The sequence below is a fragment of the Solanum dulcamara genome, chromosome 7, assembly GCF_947179165.1.
Source record: "Solanum dulcamara chromosome 7, daSolDulc1.2, whole genome shotgun sequence".
NCBI lineage: Eukaryota > Viridiplantae > Streptophyta > Magnoliopsida > Solanales > Solanaceae > Solanum > Solanum dulcamara.
The window spans coordinates 23,276,781-23,297,248 of record NC_077243.1 but is presented as its reverse complement, the minus strand read 5'-3'; positions in this window follow the sequence as shown (position 1 = coordinate 23,297,248).

Here is a 20,468-nt window from a genome sequence, read left to right as displayed (position 1 = left end):
ACCACTTCTTTGTCAAATATAGATTCTTATCCCACATGACTGATTTCTACTCTATCACCTGTAGGTAGATGTATTTGATTCTTTTGTGACTTAGGCAATTTATGACTCTTTGTTAATAAGTGTTTATTTGTTGTGACATGATAAGATGCACCAGAGTCTACTATCTACTCCTGAGAAAGAATTTTTGACATTAAACAAGTACCAATACCTGTCATATTGAGTCTAGGTTCCTGCACATCTCTGTTTAACATATCCAGTATCTGTTTGTATTCTTTGTCAGTGAATATTTATCCTTTGGCTGTGATTAAATTATTCTCCATTTGACTAGTTGATGCCATTTGAGAATGATCATATTTTTCATTGGTAACATTATTTACTGAGTGTTCCTGCCCTTCATGATTGCTAGTATGTGAGGAGTTGGTTGTGTTTCTCAAATTGTTTGTTGTGATCTGTCCTCCTTCATGGCTATCAGAATTGTGCCTCATTCCACCATTTCCATAACCCGACTTCTTCCTTTGCTTTCAATCAGCTACATAGCCAATTAGCTTATAGCAATTCTCTTTGGTATGACCAGTGAAGTGACAGTATTCACATTTCCTTCCTTTGTAATACTCCATTCCTTGGCTTTTATTCATATTTATTATTGTAAGAACTGTTTTTCAACTACAGTAGACATGCAAATTGTGTGTTGAATCTCATCTTCAATGATCATAACATAGGCTTGATTGATAGATGGTGTAGCTCCTTCAGCAAAATTTGTCTTCTAGCCTAATCATATGATTCATTTAGACCACTTAAAAATTGAATCAGTCTCAATTGTTGCAGGTGATCCACATACTCTTTTGATTGAGGACATATGCAACAAGGAATTGATATCACTGCATCATACTCATTCCATAATGTCTTCAATTTGGTAAAGTAATGAGATACAAAATTTGTGCCTTGTGCAAGTGTAGTAATCTTCCTATGTAATTGATATATTCTCATGCGATTTACCTTGTTAAATCTTACTTTCAGATCTGCCCAAACTAAGAATGTAGTTGTGGCATAAATAATACCACTAAAAATCTCTTCACTAACTGTGTTCATCAGCCATGAGAGGATAATTGCATTACAAGTCCCCCATTGCTCATAAAGCTCATCTTTGTATAGTGTTTTAGTGCAGGCACTTATCACGAAACCATATTTTCTCTTTCCCAACAGTGCGGTCCTCATTAATCTACTCTAGAATTCATAGTTTTCGAATCCAACAAGCTTGATTGGAATCAACACAGCACCAGAGGTATCTGAAGGGCCAATGTACAGAGGATCATTTTGATCAATCTTTGTGATTGCCATTTCTGCAGAATCTAGTAACAAAGCAAATTATTATCTAATAGAGATCTAAAGCTGTCACGACCCAAGCCTAGGGCCTAGACGTGACATGGCGAATGAGGAATCCGAAAGTACCTCAAACAAGCCTCTTAACATTCTTTTAGCCTTTTATAGGTAAGGATGATAAATAGACAAGCGGAAATAATAATAAATCTTCAACTTATATATGTCCAACAATACCTCTAACTATTAGATTTAATGGGGCTAAGACAAGTTCTTAGCTCACCCTCAATCATAATAGAAGAAATGCCATAATAAAATATCTTAACATATCATAAGCTAGAAAGATAAATGAGTATTGTTCCCGGAACATGGGAACTCACCAAAAGTAGTCTTCAATGGAATATCAACTAGCCACGTGTAGGAGAACGAAAAGGAGCACCGATCCCTACATGGTGATATCATGTAGGCAAAAGAGTATGCGTTAGTACTTTGAATGTACTAAGTATGTAAGGATGCATGAACATTGAGGAAACATTAAAACATATATGTAATATGGAACATAATTTAATGTATGCATAATAAATCATATAGATATCCTTTAAAACATTCATTTTGTTGGAAATTAACCATAACCGACATTTAAGACCATGCGAGCTATTACATGGAATCCAACATAACCCCCTACGTTGGCCGGGGAGACTACTTGCCAGGTAGAACTCCGTCAACTTCATTCATTTCTTTAACTTTAACTTTAAGGGCTTTCATGGATCCATTAGCCTAAGCCTACAAGGGCTCCTATGTTGGCACATAGTTAATGAGACAAGGGGTTGCTTCTAGGATTCCCTTACCGAATCCCACCTCAATGCCTCATTCGGTGCTAAGTCAATCCCACGGAATAGTTTAATACTTCAAAATATTCATAGCATATAACTTGAGAATTCAAACATCATATTCGGTAGAATAGCTCATTAAAACATTTGATAATTCAAATATGCAAGAATTGTCCTTATTGCATAAAGAATCCATCATTCATATCATTTCATCATTCTTTCATTTCATAAGACTCCCTTTTTGATCATAGATATTGCTTTCATAAACATTTATTTGGAGTCAAAGCTTTCAAGTCAAACTTTATTAAAAAACATAGTAAAACTAGGTGAGTTCAAATCACTTCAACTTAAAAAAAACATATATGTAAATAAATATACATAAATACTTTGAAATCCATGAATTAAAAATCATACTTTAAACAACCCACCATGAATTTCAAGAACCTTTAAATAGATAAATAAAAGAATTACTTATAAACCATCAATTCATACATATGAAATTATGTTGCATCAAAATAGAGCAATAATCATTAGTTTAACCATGAGTCATACTATTAAGTAAACTTAAGAATTAACATAAAAAAATATTACTTGAAATCAAGATATTTAATTGAAAGAGTTTTTGGACTACATGGGTGGAAGAACCCATGGATAAACACCCACATAACTTAGAGTAAAGCTTAAAGAAAATAAACATAATTTATCATATAATCAAAATAATTTAGACATGAGAGTGGAAGGAATACTCTCATTGAAACCTTACATACCTGGAAACCGAAGCTTTAGTTGGTACCGGAAGACTTAATGACCACTCTTGAGTCCTAGCTTCTCTCCTTGTCGGAACGTTTTGTGTACTACCCGGAATATATGAATTACCGGAATAGTATTTCTTCACTACTAAGAACTAAAACTATATTTGAGAATGTGTAAAGAAGTGTATAGAGAGAAGATTTGCTTGAGAAAACTTGATGAATAAAATGAGGAAATAAGGTGGGTATTTATAGGTGGGAAAGATGACCTAACAATAAATAAAATAATTATAAATAAAAATCTGAAAATTTAGTGGAATATATTGATGTCATGGATGATGTTAAATGGAGGACAATTTATGTCATGAGTGATGTCAAATGTATCTAGATCTTTCTATGGTAGGTGAAATGAGTTATCTTTGACAGAATATTCTTTTTGGGAGCTGCATTTGAATAAGATAAATTTCTTATTAGGATTTGGTGTCTTCATAAGAATTGTAGATATGGAAGTCTAGTTCATATCATTCAAGAATCAACCAATTTGGATAAACCTACAGTGAGATATGACTTTTCTTCTATAAACACTCATTTCCGTCACAGCATCCTACCTTACAAAGATTAATTTATTTGACCTACTTAACCTCCGAATCTTAAAATATGGTATTCATGAAAGTTGTAGGTAATGATCTTGTGGTTACTCAGAAATTTGAATCACTCAATTTGGATATTTTTATGAAACGTTATGACTAAAATACAGAGGTTGTATCATGTTTAGGCAAAAATTGAAACATCGTATACAACGTTTTTAGGGGATGTTACAAAAGCCTATCAATCTAACTCTAATCAACCAGCATCGAATGCTCTGATACCATGATAAAATATGTGCTTTAAGATCTCAAAACTCCATTACGAAGCTAGAGAGGAAACATAGAAGAAAACAGAAGAGAAGGGCTAAGAATATTATTGATCCATCCAAGCTTGAATGAGCTGTACATTAGGCTTTATAGCCAAGGATTACAAAATATCTTCTTCAACAAACTAACTAACAACTAATCCAGCTGGACACGTGCACTGTGCAGTGTAACTAACTTGACTGTGCAGTGTAACTAACCAGTGTAACTAACTTCCAGAATTACAAATGCATACAATATATTTGAATACAGACAAAAACAGGATAGTTTGATTATTGTGTTTTGAATCAATGTTCAGGATATGAAATTTTTTAGGTTTAATTTCTAGCACATATCTCCCATATAATTTCGAATATTAGAAAAATATTTATTTCTTTAATACTTAGTGTAATAAAATTATTTTGTTAATTAGACACGTAAATTATGAAAACTACTCCCTTCGTTTCTGATAGATAGAAGCAAATTTTGTACTTTTGTACCATTAAATATTGTAAAATTAATTACTACCTCGAATTACTTCTCCTATTGATGAGACGGTAGTAGAATTTGGAAAGATGTGATTAAAAAAAAAGGAAAATAAAATTGAAAAAATTATGTGGATTGGTAAATATTATTCCTATGTTATGCGATATAGTTTCAATTAATTACGAATTACGGTTATAGTTTAACGAAATTTGCTATTAATTTTGGGTCTCACTCCTTTGATTTGTATCCAACTATAACTCCTCTCTCTCTTTCCTTTCTTCCCTTTTATACAAATTACTTTCTCTCTATATATATAATTTTTTTTTTTTTCCTTATTTCACTCAACACACAGATTTAAAAATTTTAAAAAAATTCTTCTTTCCTTCTCAAATAGTGTTTCCAAATTTTCAGGGCAATTTTTGTGCAGTTTCAATTATTTTTTTATTCTGACGATTTCAATCTTATTTTTGATTTGTATTTGTACATGACACTGATTTTTTTCCAGTTTTTTCATTAGATACAATTAAAATCATGGATGAATAAATACCTTTCAAGATAATCACTAGAGGTATACAGATGAATTCACGAAAATTGGATGATTTTCCATCTTTCTCTTTGTGTCTAACTCAAGATGTCCAAGAATTTCAGATCTCTTGCTAAATCTCGAGTCAATTAACAAGAAATTAGATCAAAGTGCTGGAACAACCCAGTGAAGATGCAACAACTTATGCATGTTCTTAAAATTGGATGATTTTCCATCTTATGCACGTTCTTAAACATATGAAGAAAAAAATAATGAATCTGGGTCAATAGATAAAGATGATGGTGAAGAAATTGAGGTATTTTGTAAAATTTACTTTGTATATATTTTGTGATTTGTATTTCTATCAATACATATCACATTATGTTGTATACGATTCTATAGATTTAGCATATCAATATTTATTGCAGCTTTTATACTCTTTTAGACCTTATTTGTATATTTTCAACAATTCTATACAATTACTTTTTTTGTATTTGCATATTATCAACAAGTATACATTTCAACTATTATTTGTATAATTTCAGTATTATTGAGGTATTTGCATAATGGGAAAAGGGTTTGATATACCCCTCAACATTGGCATTTAAAGCTGATACATCTCTCGTTATGAAAGTGACTTATATATACCCCTACTGTTATACAAATGACTCACATATACCCTTTTCTTCTAATGGAAGTGAAAAAATTAATTTTAAATTTATTTTAAAAAGTTTTTTATTAAAAAAATAATACATATATGGGTATATTTGATCCTTCTCACACATAATTAATTTTTATGACTTTTTTTATTCAACGACTAATTTGAATTTATTATTTTGATGGTCAAATTCATTTTTCTCGCTACTTTTAGTGTAAAATTGATTATACATGCCCCAATTATTATTTTTATAGATACAAAAACTAAATTACAATATAGCAGCAAAAAATAGTTTTAATTTTTTTCTTATTTTTTTCTCTTTTTTTCATTCACAATTTTTTTATTTCTCTTATATTTACACTAAAGAATGAAAAAATAAAAATAAAATAAGAATTAAAAACTCAAATAATGATAATCAAAGAAGTCAAAAAATAATTTATGCATGAAAAAAAATTATATATACACCTAAACTTTGCTAAAAAATGGGAAAATAGTTCAAAATAGGAGTTTTTGGCTAAAAAAAATCCCTTAACTATTAGACAAACTTAAGGTATGTGTTAGAAAAGTGAACAAAAAAACATCCTTTATCTATATCAAAAATTACAATATTCATGGCAAAAACTAACTGCTTAACTATGGAAAGGGATGTTTTTGCCAATATTCTAACGGAAGAATGAATATTGCAATTTTTGACATAAATAATGGATATTTTTTATTCATTTTTAAAATATAAGGATGTACCTTAAATTTGTTTCATAGTTAAAAAATGTTTTTAGCCAAAAATTCTTCAAAATAGACTCCTACTATGACTGAAATTATTGTCACACACTCCAACTTTGTGGGAGTCTCATGACATTTTGGACTATTTTTAACTAGAATTACTATATCCTTAGCTGCTTAGGTCGCAAAGAAAGTGAGACACTCTCTTGAGAGAGTAAGAGCAGGAAAAACAATTATTTTTCATAGTATTTTTTAAAAAAAATTCTCTTTCTATCTTTTCTTATCTCTAATCTTCTTCACTGCTTCCATCGCAGTGCGGCGATGCCAATATTCTGATAATGGAACAATAGTGACAATAATTAATTCTGATAATCTTCCTTTGGACAAACATTCATAGTCTAAAAGTAATATGTTTTCCTTTTTTTGAGCTTAAGAATTGTTAATTAGAGCAAAAAAAAAAATTAAAAATATAGACATTTGATGGAGAATTGCGTCAGAAAAATGAGGGTTTCAATTAAAACTGAAGAACCCAATCGAATGTAATAGTGAAAATTTTCTTTTAATCTTCATTTCTCTTGCGTATTGTTCTCTTAATTGGTTTTACTAGTCGAGATCTATAAATAAAAAATGAATTTTATCATGGGAAAATTTTCTCAAGTCAGCGAAAAAAAACTCACTATTCTATTAATAGGGTATATATTCTATTTTAAATGAGTCAATGGGTGTCATAGGATCTCTGCAAAATTGGAGTGTGTAGCAGCAATTTTAATTATAGTTAGAATGTGTTTTGAATCATTTTTCACTAAAAAAAAAGATCACATGTATGTTGGGGGAGGAAGCACCAAAACTAAAGTTTAATATGAGAATAAATATAAAAATAAATTTGACACAAGAATTTTACGTGGAAACCCCTCTAACAGATAGAGGGGGAAAACCACAGGGTAGAAGGATCTCACTATTTTAATATGGAGTACAGAGCTCTCAAATACAAGGAGAAAACAACAATTAACAATTCTCTCTTGTAAAAGGAACAACTACTAAAGAGGACACTCAAGACTACAATATTTATCTTGGTGTATAACTCTCTTTGTATTCTTACTCTCTCTTTCTGGGATGGTTTAAATGAGGGCAAGAGGCCCTCTATTTATAGGAGAAAGAAAACGCGTATATGCATTTTCAAAAATGTGTAAGAGTTGTTGGCAGCAAACAATGTCAAAAAAAAGGCATACGCGTTTTCAGCAAATAATGTCAAAAAAAAAGTTGCTGGCAGGCAGCCCCTTTTTTTGACTTCTACATTCTCCCACTTGAAGATTTAATTGAGAATCAATTAACTCTTTACATCATCCTTTCTACCCAATTACTGCAATGTTACGTTTCTGCTAGGTCAATAGAAGATCGACACCATATGAACTTGTTACTGTTGATCGGGTTCGTAAATATATCCGCCAGGTTGTCATTAATGTGAATTTTCTGAATATCCACACTGCCTTCTTCCACCTTCTCACGAACAAAGTGATACTGAACTCGTATGTGCTTTGTCCTAGAGTGAAATGCCGGATTCTTTGCAAGATGCAAAGCGCTCTGACTGTCACAAAATAGAGCAACCTTCTCTTGTTTGTGCCTGAGCTCCTCCAGTAACATCTGCATCCATATTGCCTCTTTGCTAGCTTGTGTAGCTGCTACATATTCTGCTTCCGTCGTAGATGTAGCCATGATAGATTGTAGTTTTGAAACCCAGCTTACAGCTCCTCCAGCAAGAGTAAACACATAATCTGTGGTGGACTTGCTTTTATCAAGATCACCTGCATAATCTGAATCAACATAACCTTTAATATTAAAGTTCAATCCTCCATAACACATTGCAACATCTGAGGTACCCTTGATGTATCTCAGGATCCTCTTAACAATATTACAATGCTCTCTACCAGGATTAGCCATGTATCCACTAACCACTCCCACTGCTTGTGCAATGTCAGGTCTTGTATATACCATGGCGAACATTAGACTTCCCACTGCTGATGCATACGGTACTCGAGACATCTCCATCCTCTCTGCTTCATTGCTAGGACTCATACTTGAGGATAACTTGAAATTAATAAGAAGTGGGGTAGAAATTGACTTACAGTCTTACATCTTGAAGTGTCTCAAGATTTTCTTCAAGTAGTTCTTTTGAGAAAGCCAAATCTTCCTATTATTTCTGTCTCGGTGAATTTGCATCCCTAGAATCTTGTTTGCTAGTCCCAAGTCCTTCATTTCAAACTCCCTAGCCAACTGTGCCTTTAAATTTATGAGACGATCTTTGTTGGGGCCTGCTACCAACATGTCGTCAACATACAACAGCAAAATAACCAAATCTTCATCACCAAATCTCTTGTAATAAACACAAGGATCTGAACTATGTCTGTTGTATCCAAGGCTTATAATGAAGGAATCAAATCTCTTATACCAGCATCTCGGCGTCTGTTTGAGACCATATAGAGATTTGTTCAACCTGCAAACCAAGTTCTCTTTTCCCTGTTCTTCAAAACCTTCTGGTTGGAGCATATAAATTTCTTCTTCAAGTTCTCCATGAAGAAATGCAGTTTTGACATCTAACTGCTCCAAGTACAAGTCAAATGTAGCACACATCGCCAGGACCATTCGAATTGTTGTGAGTCGAACCACCGGAGAAAATATCTCATTGAAGTCTATACCTTCTGTCTGAGCGAATCCTTTTACCACCAATCTTGCACGATACTTCTCCACTTGATCATTACCATTGCGTTTGATCTTGTAGACCCATTTGTTTCCAATGGCCTTCCTTTCTTGTGGTAATTGAACAAGATCCCATGTTTTATTTTTATGAAGAGCTTCAATTTCTTCTTGCATTGCTGCCACCCACAGAGATGATTCTTGGCCTTTCATAGCCTCGTGAAAAGTTGAAGGCTCTCCATCTTCTGTTAGTAGACAGTATGCAATATTACTCTCCATAGAATAATATGAGTGCCAAGCTGGTTCTCTTCTCTCTCTCTAGTTGACCGTCGAACTTCTGAAGTTTCGATCTCAACTTGCTCTTGTTCTTCGTGCTCTAGTGCTGCTTCAGAAAAAAGTGGAACTTCTTTTATTTCTTCAACTTCAACTGTAGTAGTCTCTGATTTTTCTTTTGAAGTGCTACCTTCTTTTGCTTGTATCTTGTTTTCAACAAATACAATATCCCTGTTGATTACCACCTTGCGGGTTGTGGGATCCCACAAGCGATACCCCTTGACTCCATTAGCATACCCTAAGAAAATGCATTCCCTAGATTTTGGATCCAACTTTGATTTTTCTTGGGTGTTGTACATAACATAAGCAGGACTTCCGAATATGTGTAAGCAAGAATAATCATCTGGTTTTCCTGTCCATATCTCCATTGGCGTTTTCAGATCAATTGCGGTTGATGGTGACCGATTGATCACATAACAGGCAATTTTGACTGCTTCTGCCTAGAATGGTTTTTCCAACCCTACAGTTGCCAACATAGCTCTTGTCCGTTCCAATAAGTTTCTATTCATCCGCTCTGCTACTCCATTTTATTGTAGAGTATATGCCACCGTGAACTGCCGTTAATACATTCTTGTTTACAGAAGTTATTAAATTCATCACCAGTGTATTCTCCTCCATTATCTGTCCTCAAACACTTGATTTTTTTCTCAGATTCAAGTTTCACCCGCGCTTTAAACTCTTTGAAAACTGAAAAAACATCTGCCTTTCTCTTGATGGATACACCCAACTTCTCTTGGAGTAATTGTCGATGAATGACACGAAATATTTCGCTCCTCCTAGGGACTCCATTGGTGCTTGCCAGATATCAGAGTGGACTAGATCTAATATTTCCTTGCTTTTAGCAGAGGAACTGCTAAATTTCAGTCTATTTTGCTTGCTGGTAACCCAATGCTCACAAAAGGATAGTGAAACCTTTTTGAACCCTGGAAGAAGCTTTTGCTCAGCAAGAATCTTCAAACCTCGTTCCGACATATGGCCAAGTTTACGATGTCATATCATCGTTGATTCTTCAAATGAACTTGCTGACGCGGTTGATGTTTCTCCTTCTTGGTATGTTTCACCTTTAAGCACATATAGATTTGCAGCAAGTTTTTTCGCTTTCATCACTACAAGCGCTCCTTTGGATATTTTCATGACTCCACCATGAGTCTTATATGAACATTCATTATCATTTAATTGTCCCAAAGATAATAGATTCTTCCTCAAGTCTTTTATATGTTGTACCTCCTAGATGGTGCGTATCGTGTCATCATACAATTTTATTTTGATGGACCCAATACTAATAACATCCAAAGCATGATCGTCTCCCATGAACACAGATCCTCCAGAGATAGGTTTATATTGATGGAACCATTCTCTCCGGGAAGTCATGTGCCATGTTGTTCCTGTGTCCATGATCCAGACATCAGTAAAACGTTTTCTGCCTTCATTATTTGATATTGTTTCACTACATAAAATATCGCCATCATCTGAGGTACATGCAACATTCCCTTGAGCATTTGATGGCTCAGGGTGTTCACTCTTCTTTTTGAACCGATAATCTTTCTTGAAGTGCCCTTTCTTGCCACAGTTGTAGCACTTCATATTTTTCTTACTTCTTGATTGAGATCCACCATGATTGTGACTCCCACTGGAGCCACGTTCCATTGGTCTTCCTCTCACCATCATCAAAACTTCAGCATGCTGCGAACTTGCTTGTCTGTCTTCCTTATTTTTGCGCCAATTTTCTTCTTCCAAGACAGAGACTGCAATTTCATCGAAAACTAGACTGTCTGTATTGTTCGTCAGGTTGATGATGAGTTGATCATACGAGTCAGGTAAACTTTGAAGTAGAAGCTCCGCACGTTCACTCCCATCTATTTTGCAACCCATTGTTGTAAGTTGCGAAAACAGAGTATTCAAAGTATTGATATGTTCAGTAACTGACATGGACTCTGCCATTCGAAGAGTATACAATCTTCTTTTTAAGAAGATTTTATTATGCAAAGACTTGGCCTCATACAACCATGTAAGAGTATCCCATATTTCCTTCGCCGTCCGCTTTTCCGTCACACTAGACAATACTTGATCAGTTAGTGCCAAGTGTAGATCAGCAACTGCGTTATTGTCTATGTCGTTCCACTTACTGTCATCAACAAAGTCTGTGGGCCTACCTTCAATTGCAGCTAAGAAATTGTCTTTTCTCAATATCGATTTATTTTTATTTTCCACAATGAGAAATTAGTCTCATTGAACTTTTCAACGTCAAACTTAGTTGTACTCGACATTGTTATTTACTTCACACCCTTCTAGATCGTTTCTGAGTATTTTTGCGAACAATTGTGACAAACTGTACCGTCGCCAAAATTTACTATTCACGTGAATAGTACTATTCACCAAATTTACTATTCACAAAAATTTACTATTCACGAATAATATCTTCGCATAAAACAGACAGAATAACCGAGGGCTCTGATACCACTGTTGGGGGAGGAAGCACCACAACTAAAGTTTAATATGAGAATAAATATAAAAATAAATTTGACACGAGAATTTTACGTGAAAACCCCTCTAACAGATAGAGGAAAAAAACCATGGGGTAGAAAGATCTCACTATTTTAATATGGAGTACACAACTCTCAAATACAAGGAGAAAACAATAATTAACACTTCTCTCTTGTAAAAGGAACAACTACTAAAGAGGACACTCAAGACTACAATATTTATCTTGGTGTATAACTCTATTTGTATTCTTACTCTCTCTTTTTGGGATGGTTTAAATGAGGGAAAGAGGCCCTCTATTTATAGGAAAAAGAAAACACGTATACTCGTTTTCAAAAATGTGTAAGAGTTGTTAGCAGCAAACAATGTCAAAAAAAAAAGGCATACGCATTTTCAGCAAACAATGTCAAAAAAAAAGGTTGCTGGCAGGCAGCCCCTTTTTTTGACTTCTGCAATGTATTGGTACATATATTTTTTATTTTTTTTCCTTTCTCAAAATAAAATAAAATATATATATATATACCCAATACATGATTTTTTTAAAAAATTAAAAATTAAAAAATTAATTTATTCACTTTCCTAAGATGAAAAAGGTATATGTTAGTTATTTTTGTAATGGTAGGGGGTATATGTGAGCAAGTTTTGTAATAATGGGGGTATATGTGAGCCGTTTTTGTAACGATATAGATATATATGAGTCACTTTTATAACTAGGTAATATCTACTCTAAATAATAAATTATTTAAATAAAGTGGGGCCCACTGAAAATGGGCAGCCCACTAATTTTTTCCTATATATATGTCATATTGGCATGAAGAAGGTAACGTAAAAAAAAGGAAATTTCCTTCTCGTTCTCTTTTTCTTCCTCTGTTTTTCTTCTTTTTCTCTTACTCTCTCCGCTTTATTTTGTTAAAGATAGAATATTTCATAACAAAAAGCCAGAAGCTTTACCAAAGAATAATTCAGAAATAATATGTCATAGATGTGGAGGTGTGGGGCACTGGTCGCGGATTTGTCGGTCGTCAAAACGTCTGGTTCAGCTATATCAGGCATCATTAAAAAGGGCAGAAAATAATTCAGAGATAAATTTTATCTCTGAAGATAATATTGAGCCTATGCATCTGGATGTAGCTGATTTCTTTAATTTTCCAGACGAAAATATGAATATTGACAGGACTAATAATATGTAAATATTTTTTTTTATCTTTATTAAATATGATGTTTGTATTTTTCTAATCAATGTAAATAAATAAAAATTTGTGTAATATACCATGTGTTAATACATATTTTATTTTTTATTGAAGAAAATATGAAAATGCCTCAAATCTTGTTTGGATCAATGATAAATCACGGGGATATTTGTATAATTGATAGTGGAACAACCCATGCTATATTTAAAGATAGAATATTTCATAACACGTTATCAGCACGAGGCTCCGACTAATTTTTCAAGGTAACAAAAGTGGTAAGAGTTTTATTTAATTTTATTTTATTGTATTTAGATGTCATATTGTCATCTTTAATGGTGTCTGCCAGACCCATTGATTCTAAATGAATTTCGGCATCAAGTGCCCATGATGACTAGCCTTTTCCAGAGATATCAAGAGCAGTAAATTTAATTTTGGAAATATTTGCCATTTTATAAAAATAAAATTAAACAAAACTCTTACCACTTTTGTTACCTTGAAAAATTAGTTGGAGCCTCGTGCTGATAACGTGTTATGAAATATTCTATCTTTAACAAAATAAAGCGGAGAGAGTAAGAGAAAAGGAAGAAAAACGTAAAAAAAAAGGAAATTTCCTTCTCGTTCTCTTTTTCTTCCTCTGTTTTTCTTCCTTTTCTCTTACTCTCTCCGTTTTATTTTGTTAAAGATAGAATATTTCATAACAATGGGAAAATTTTCTCAAGTCAGCGAAAAAAAACTCACTATTCTATTAATAGGGTATATATTCTATTTTAAATGAGTCAATGGGTGTCATAGGATCTCTGCAAAATTGGAGTGGGTAACAACAATTTTAATTATAGTTAGAATGTGTTTTGAATCATTTTCTCCTAAAAAAAGATCACATGTATTGGTACATATATTTTTTATTTTTTTTCCTTTCTCAAAAAAAATAAATAATATATATATATATACCCAATACATGAATTTTTTTTAAAATTAAAAATTAAAATATTAATTTATTCACTTTCCTAAGATGAAAAAGGTATATGTTAGTTATTTTTGTAATGGTAGGTGGTATATGTGAGCAAGTTTTGTAACGATGGGGGTATATGTGAGCCGTTTGTGTAACGATAGAGATATATATGAGCCATTTTTATAATTAGGTAATATCTACTCTAAATAATAATGTTGAGGGTATATCAGGACCTTTTCCATTGTGTAATGTGAGTTTGTATTTCTATCAATACATTTCATATTAAGTTATATATGATTCTATGGATTTAACATAAGAATGTCTATTGCGGCTTTCTTACTTTTTTAGACCTTATTTGTATATTTTCAACGATTATATCCAATTAGCAAGTATATATTCAAACTATTATTTGTATAATTTCAGTATTATTGAGATATTTGTATAATTTGTATTGTTTATTTTTTATTTATATCAATACATTTCACATTATGTTGTATATAATTCTATGAATTTAATGTAACAATGTTTACTGATCTTTCTTACCTTTTTAGACTTTATTTATATATTTTCAACAATTATATATAATTACTTTATTTATGGAGTATAATTAGGTAAACTGTAGCTATAAAAGCTAATTACGTTTTTTTTTCTCTTAGTTATTTAGAAAATTTCTTCAATCTCTTTACATATTTTTTTCACTCTTATCAATGAGTATGTTAAGAAAAGCTAAGGATATCTCCTTTATCTTTGATGAAAATTAATTTTTTGTCTTTGGTCGTCCTAGTCATGACTATATTACCTCAAATAAAAAGAACAAAAAACGCTAACAAATATATAATTATAGTAATTTAACGTGGTATTTAAAATTATAATTTATATAACTCATTTAAAATAAAATTAACTGATGATAACATATAAACTTTTTGAATATCTATACATAAATTATAAGTATCTAGTTATTTCTTTTAAATATAGTTGTCTTACCTAATATATATTATATAAGTTAAAGTACACAACTGAATTTATATTGGTGAGAAAATTATTGTTATTTAATACAAAATGAATATTGTTTTTATCCAATAGAATAGAAATATAGCGCAGATCATTCGATAGTTTTTGTTCTCATTTAAGTATGTACACACGTAATATTTTTTATCATGAGTGCTGGATAAATTTTTTAAATGTTTTCAAAATTTTTAGACTTATTATCAATATTTTAAAGATTCTATTTCTATAAAATGACTATATAAAGGGATAATTTCATAAATAGCATACTGTTAAAAAATGAATGTAATTATCATAAATTAGTAGAATATAATATAAAAGACCAGTTTAAAAAAAATTATAGAGGGTGACGGTTAGAAAAAAGATATGGCTATATTATTATTTGAATAGTTGAAAGTGTCTGCTATATTTTCACCCATTTTCTAAATATTTTAACTGTAGAATGTGTTGAATTTTTTTTTAAAAAAAGTTTTCAAATATTTAACTTCTATTTCAAAAATATTAAAGAACACACGGACACATAAAAATACGGAGTGTTTGATTCTTGTATTTTGAATCAATATTCAGGACATGGAAGTCTTTAGGTTCGATTTGTAGCACATATCTCCCATATTATTTTAAATATATTAGAAAAACATTTATTTCTTTAATACTTAGTAGTAAAATTATTTTGTTAATTAGACATGTAAATTATAGAAAGCACTCCCCCCGGTTTTTTTTATCAAATTTAAAAAATATTTATATCGATAGATGTAAGCAAATTTTGTACTTTTGTAGCATTAAATATTGTAAAATTGATTATTAGTTGGAATTACTTTTGCTATTGAGGAGATAATAGTAGAATTTGGAAATATGTACAAAGAAGTTTAAAATAAAATAAATAAATGTAGAGCCCATATCTTTACATATTTTACACGCTTATCAATGAGTATATTAAGAAAAGCTAAAAATATCTCTTTTGTCTTTCCTAAAATTACTTTTATGCCCTTGGTCGTCTTAGTCATGACTCTTTGTTCCGTGTCATTAATAGATCTCCTTAATATCATGATACATCTTCATCGAATATGTATTAATGGTGTAAATAAAATGATGTGTCTCCGTTGCCGTGCTCCATTTTTTTAAAAAATGAATTTGCAACTACATAACAATTCTTTTTAGGATTTTAAAAAAGAGAAGAGTCATCACCTAATGAATTAAAGACGCATTAGGACACCAATCTATTCTATATTAATTTTAATGGGTCAAATCTATCAGAGTTCGGGTAAGATTTCAAATTACCTTAAAAAGAAGGTGTTAAGCACTTTCGAGGTCCACAAATATGGATCCCGACCGAATCTTATAAATTATGTGGGATTTTTTTAAAATATAGCAAATAAGATCTCTTATTTTGTTAAACTAAAGAACTAAGATGATAAAGAATATGTAAAGAAAAAAATTAATTAACTAAATAGAATAGACGATCGAGAAGAAAAAAGTTGCACAATTAATATAGAAGAAAGATCATTTTCATTTAATTAAACTACCCCAAATAAATACAAATAAAATATTAAGATTTAAAGAATTAAAGATTTAACCAAATTAATTCTTGGAATACTCCGATCAACGTCAGGCTTTATTAACGGATGACAAAATACAATAAGTATGCCCGAATCACTTTTTCATCATTTTCGAGGGGCCTATTTACCCCAACCCCTCCTAAGTTAATTTATTATTATCCTAAGCAGAGATCTAAAAGAAATATAAAACTAGTGTCCTAAAAGGTGCCTAACGTCCCAACTTAATGTCTAAGAGGCATTGGACTTACTAATTTGGTAAGTTTTAGACTAAAGAAAAATATAGGTTTCCTAATTAGACACTTCGTCAATCAAAACAAATAAGACGAGCAGTTAGCACATCAAATCTCAAGTATGTCTCTAAATTAATTAATTAACATGCTTGAAAACACATACAAGTTGTGAAGGTCATGATGATTATATGTGTGTGCATACAATTGGATATACAAGGCATAATACAAAATTCGAACATGATAAAAGAAAGACATTCTTGACAATTTTAATTATTAACTAAAAATATTTAAAAATCCCATGAATATGGTTTATAATTAATGACATGGTGAAATTTAATTAAAGTACGATAGACATTGTTTCTAAATACAATAACATGCTGAAAATTAACTAAATTACTATAGGCATTGTTTCTTGTCACGATCCAACTCATCGGGCCGTGCGGGTACCTACTCTATGACCTAAGTAGGAGAACCCTTAACCTCTTATATAAAAACATTGCGAAATTTAAAAAAACAATCCGAGTAATTAAGCCAAAAGTTTCTAGGTAGAAAATACCCCTACCACAATTACTCGTGAAAATCACAATGATAAAACTCTCTGTCAGCTAGAAACCTCAACTTCTAAATCTATAAATATAGAGTACGATTATACCATATATATCACATATAGGCCTAACAGGGCCTTATCCACCAATAAATTTATTCAAAATCATAATTCCTTATAACTAACACACCTCAACTCAAGAGTTCACTTACCAGTCCTTTGTCTGTGACTCATTTACCATTAACCTTATTATTACATAGAAATATATATATCATCAAATCCTCTCATGAGACCATCCTCGCACACATACTTGGCCCTCTCAGAGGACCAGTCTAGTTATATTTATGTCGAAATGTGACACTCAATCCAAGAATATGGTTGAACATGACACCCGATCCAAATATGTGTCGGAATGTAACACCCGATTCATATATGTGTTGAAACATGACACCAGATTCAGTTATACAAGCCAACCATAAAATACCATCAATAGATCACATTATATCAACAGAACGGGTTCATCACAAACCAACCAGCAAGTAATCATTTATATAAAAACTAACTTGTTTCCCTTATCAGCACATACTTGACATATCATAAGTAACGCAATTACACCCTTAAGACAATTTCGGGGACCCAACTTACACCCACACTACCAAATTCTTAAGGTTTATCATCAATCTCTACTTAGTTTTATATTAATGTACGCAATACTACGCCTATTATAAAATAACCATCTGTATGCAATAATATCACCACCAAAAATACTTTTCCAAATCATTATAGCACCTTTTTACCAGGTCACATTCGAATCAGACACTAACACAATCGAATTTCTACCCGTGACCCATAGCTTAGTAGTATGATTTCTTATTAAATTTCCTTCTATACTACACAATAGGTATAGATTTACTACTCATAAAAGAAAAGCCTAGCCTACCTGGGCGCCAAAAAACCGTGGGGAGATAATGTTGCTGAATTCATTAGTTCCAATTATTCTACGGGTAAGACCGGATTGAATTCCACCGATTGAAGCCTTCTGAATGCTGAGATTCTCTTTCCTCTTCTCTACAGGTCAAGAGCAGCCTTTTTGGAAAGTTTTACAGAAATCCTCCCCTCTAATTTTCACTAAGAAGAAGCGAAGAAAATAAGAATTTCACAACTTAAGTTCTGTCGCACGACCTCCCGCTTTGGCGGCCATATTCCCGCTCTGACGGCGCCGCTGAGGAGGGACTTTCCTGTTCTTGTGGGATGGTGGGACCCAGTCGAACAAAATTCTTGCTTTTTCTTCTAATCTTAACTAATGACTATTCGGGTCGTTACAATAGATACCAATATACCACTCATTCGTCCTCGAACGACACATGAGGAAAGACACAAGCCGATTTAGAGCTCATTTAAGAAACGAACATTGTCCATAATCTAAGAAAAATCCACATACTCCGAATCACGATGCAAAAGTAATTAGTATTGTTATGTCAAAAAATGGATAAAGTATAAAATTAATTTCATCTTTATAAGAAAAAATCAATTTTAGTAAAAGAAGAGTCGCCACTTAATTTTTTAAAGAAATTAAGAAAACTTAATTTAAAAGACCCTAACAGATTTAAGTCTTAAAAATCAGAGAAAAAGGTACGAGGTTCTTATTTCCACTTTGAGAAGGTGTTAAACATTCAAAGTGGCCGCTAACGCGCGGTTATCCGATGATTTAAAAAAGTATTTGACTAACTTTTGAAAATATTAATTTAAAAGGAAACGAAGACTTTAAAATTATTATTATTTTTAGAAAAATGATCAAACTTAAATATTTGAAAATAATATACATGTGTATATAAAAAAAAGTAAGAAGTTTATCGAATGACTAAGTAAAGGTAGAAAATCATTTAAAGAGTAAATTAACATGAATTGGTTTATCTTTAGCGGAATCTAATTAATTTAAAATAAATTAAAATTAATATATAAGCAAGCATAAATAACATAAGTAAATAAATTATTACAATCCGAATCAATATAAATAAACAATAAATATTTCATTTAAATATGGCCCGACACTTATTTTCTGTACGCCTAGACTAAGCTGTTGGGTCATCTGCGTTTTGGGCTTTTAGCACAATTTCACTGTATATCGCAGCTATATATACACTGTACATCAGTGTATACAGCCACTAGTTTTCTTGTATATCAGATATACATGAACTGTATATCAGTCGGTTTGTGCTCCAACACCTCTAAAGACACTTAGTAAATGTGTTAATAATGAATAAACAATACTAACAATAATAATAATAATAATAATAATAATAATAATAATAATAATAATAATAATAATAATAATAATAATAATAAGAAGAAGAAGACGAAGAAGAAGAAGAAGAAGAAGAAGAGTAATATAAAAATAAAACCCGTCTTATGAACATGGGAGGCCTTAGAAATCGACGGTAATTTCTTCATCGGCCAATTTTAACTTACAAAAATATAATATATATTCACGGTTGATTTAAATAAAAATTTCAAAGGGTAAACAATTCCCTAATTACAAAGAAATAACCAAAGTGAGTCAACCCAAAATTAATCATAGCAATAAAATATACATATATCATTAATGGTAGGACAACAATAATAATAATAATTTAAACCCTTTAAGAAATAACCTAACAATATGAAAAGTAATAGCAATAAGTATAAAAAAAATAAGAACAAACAATGATACAATAAATGCGTGTCAATAAAAATATCATATATGTGAAATTATGAATTAATTAATAATTTTACCCATTACACATATCACTTTACATAAAATAAAACAAAACTAATGCTCTATAACTAGGCAATTCATTAGAAAAAGAAGAAAATCTAAAATCAGTCCACTAACAAAACTTATAACTAAATGAAAACATAAATTAGTCCGTTTAAACAACATAACATATATAAACTTAAACTAAATTTCCGTCTTTTAAAATGGGGAGGCCTCAAAAACCGACGGAGAGATTTTTTCATTGGCCATGGAACCAAAACTGAAGTGTGTTTGGCCGAAAAAGAAGAGGATTTTGGTGGTTTGGTGGTTGTTGGTTGGTTTTAATGGAGAAATATGAAGGAGAGGGATAAAAGTAGTGAAGAAGAGTTAAAATTGATGTTATTTATAGTGAGGGTGATGGAGAGAGTAGAGAAGAAGAAGAAATATTATGAGAGTATTTTTTAGGAAGAATTAGAGATGAGAGAGAAAGAGTTTGAAAATGGTTGTATAGGTGTAGAAAATTATAGTGTATAGATGTTGGACTTTTGTTGTAGTTGTTGATGGGTGTGGTTTTTTAGAAAG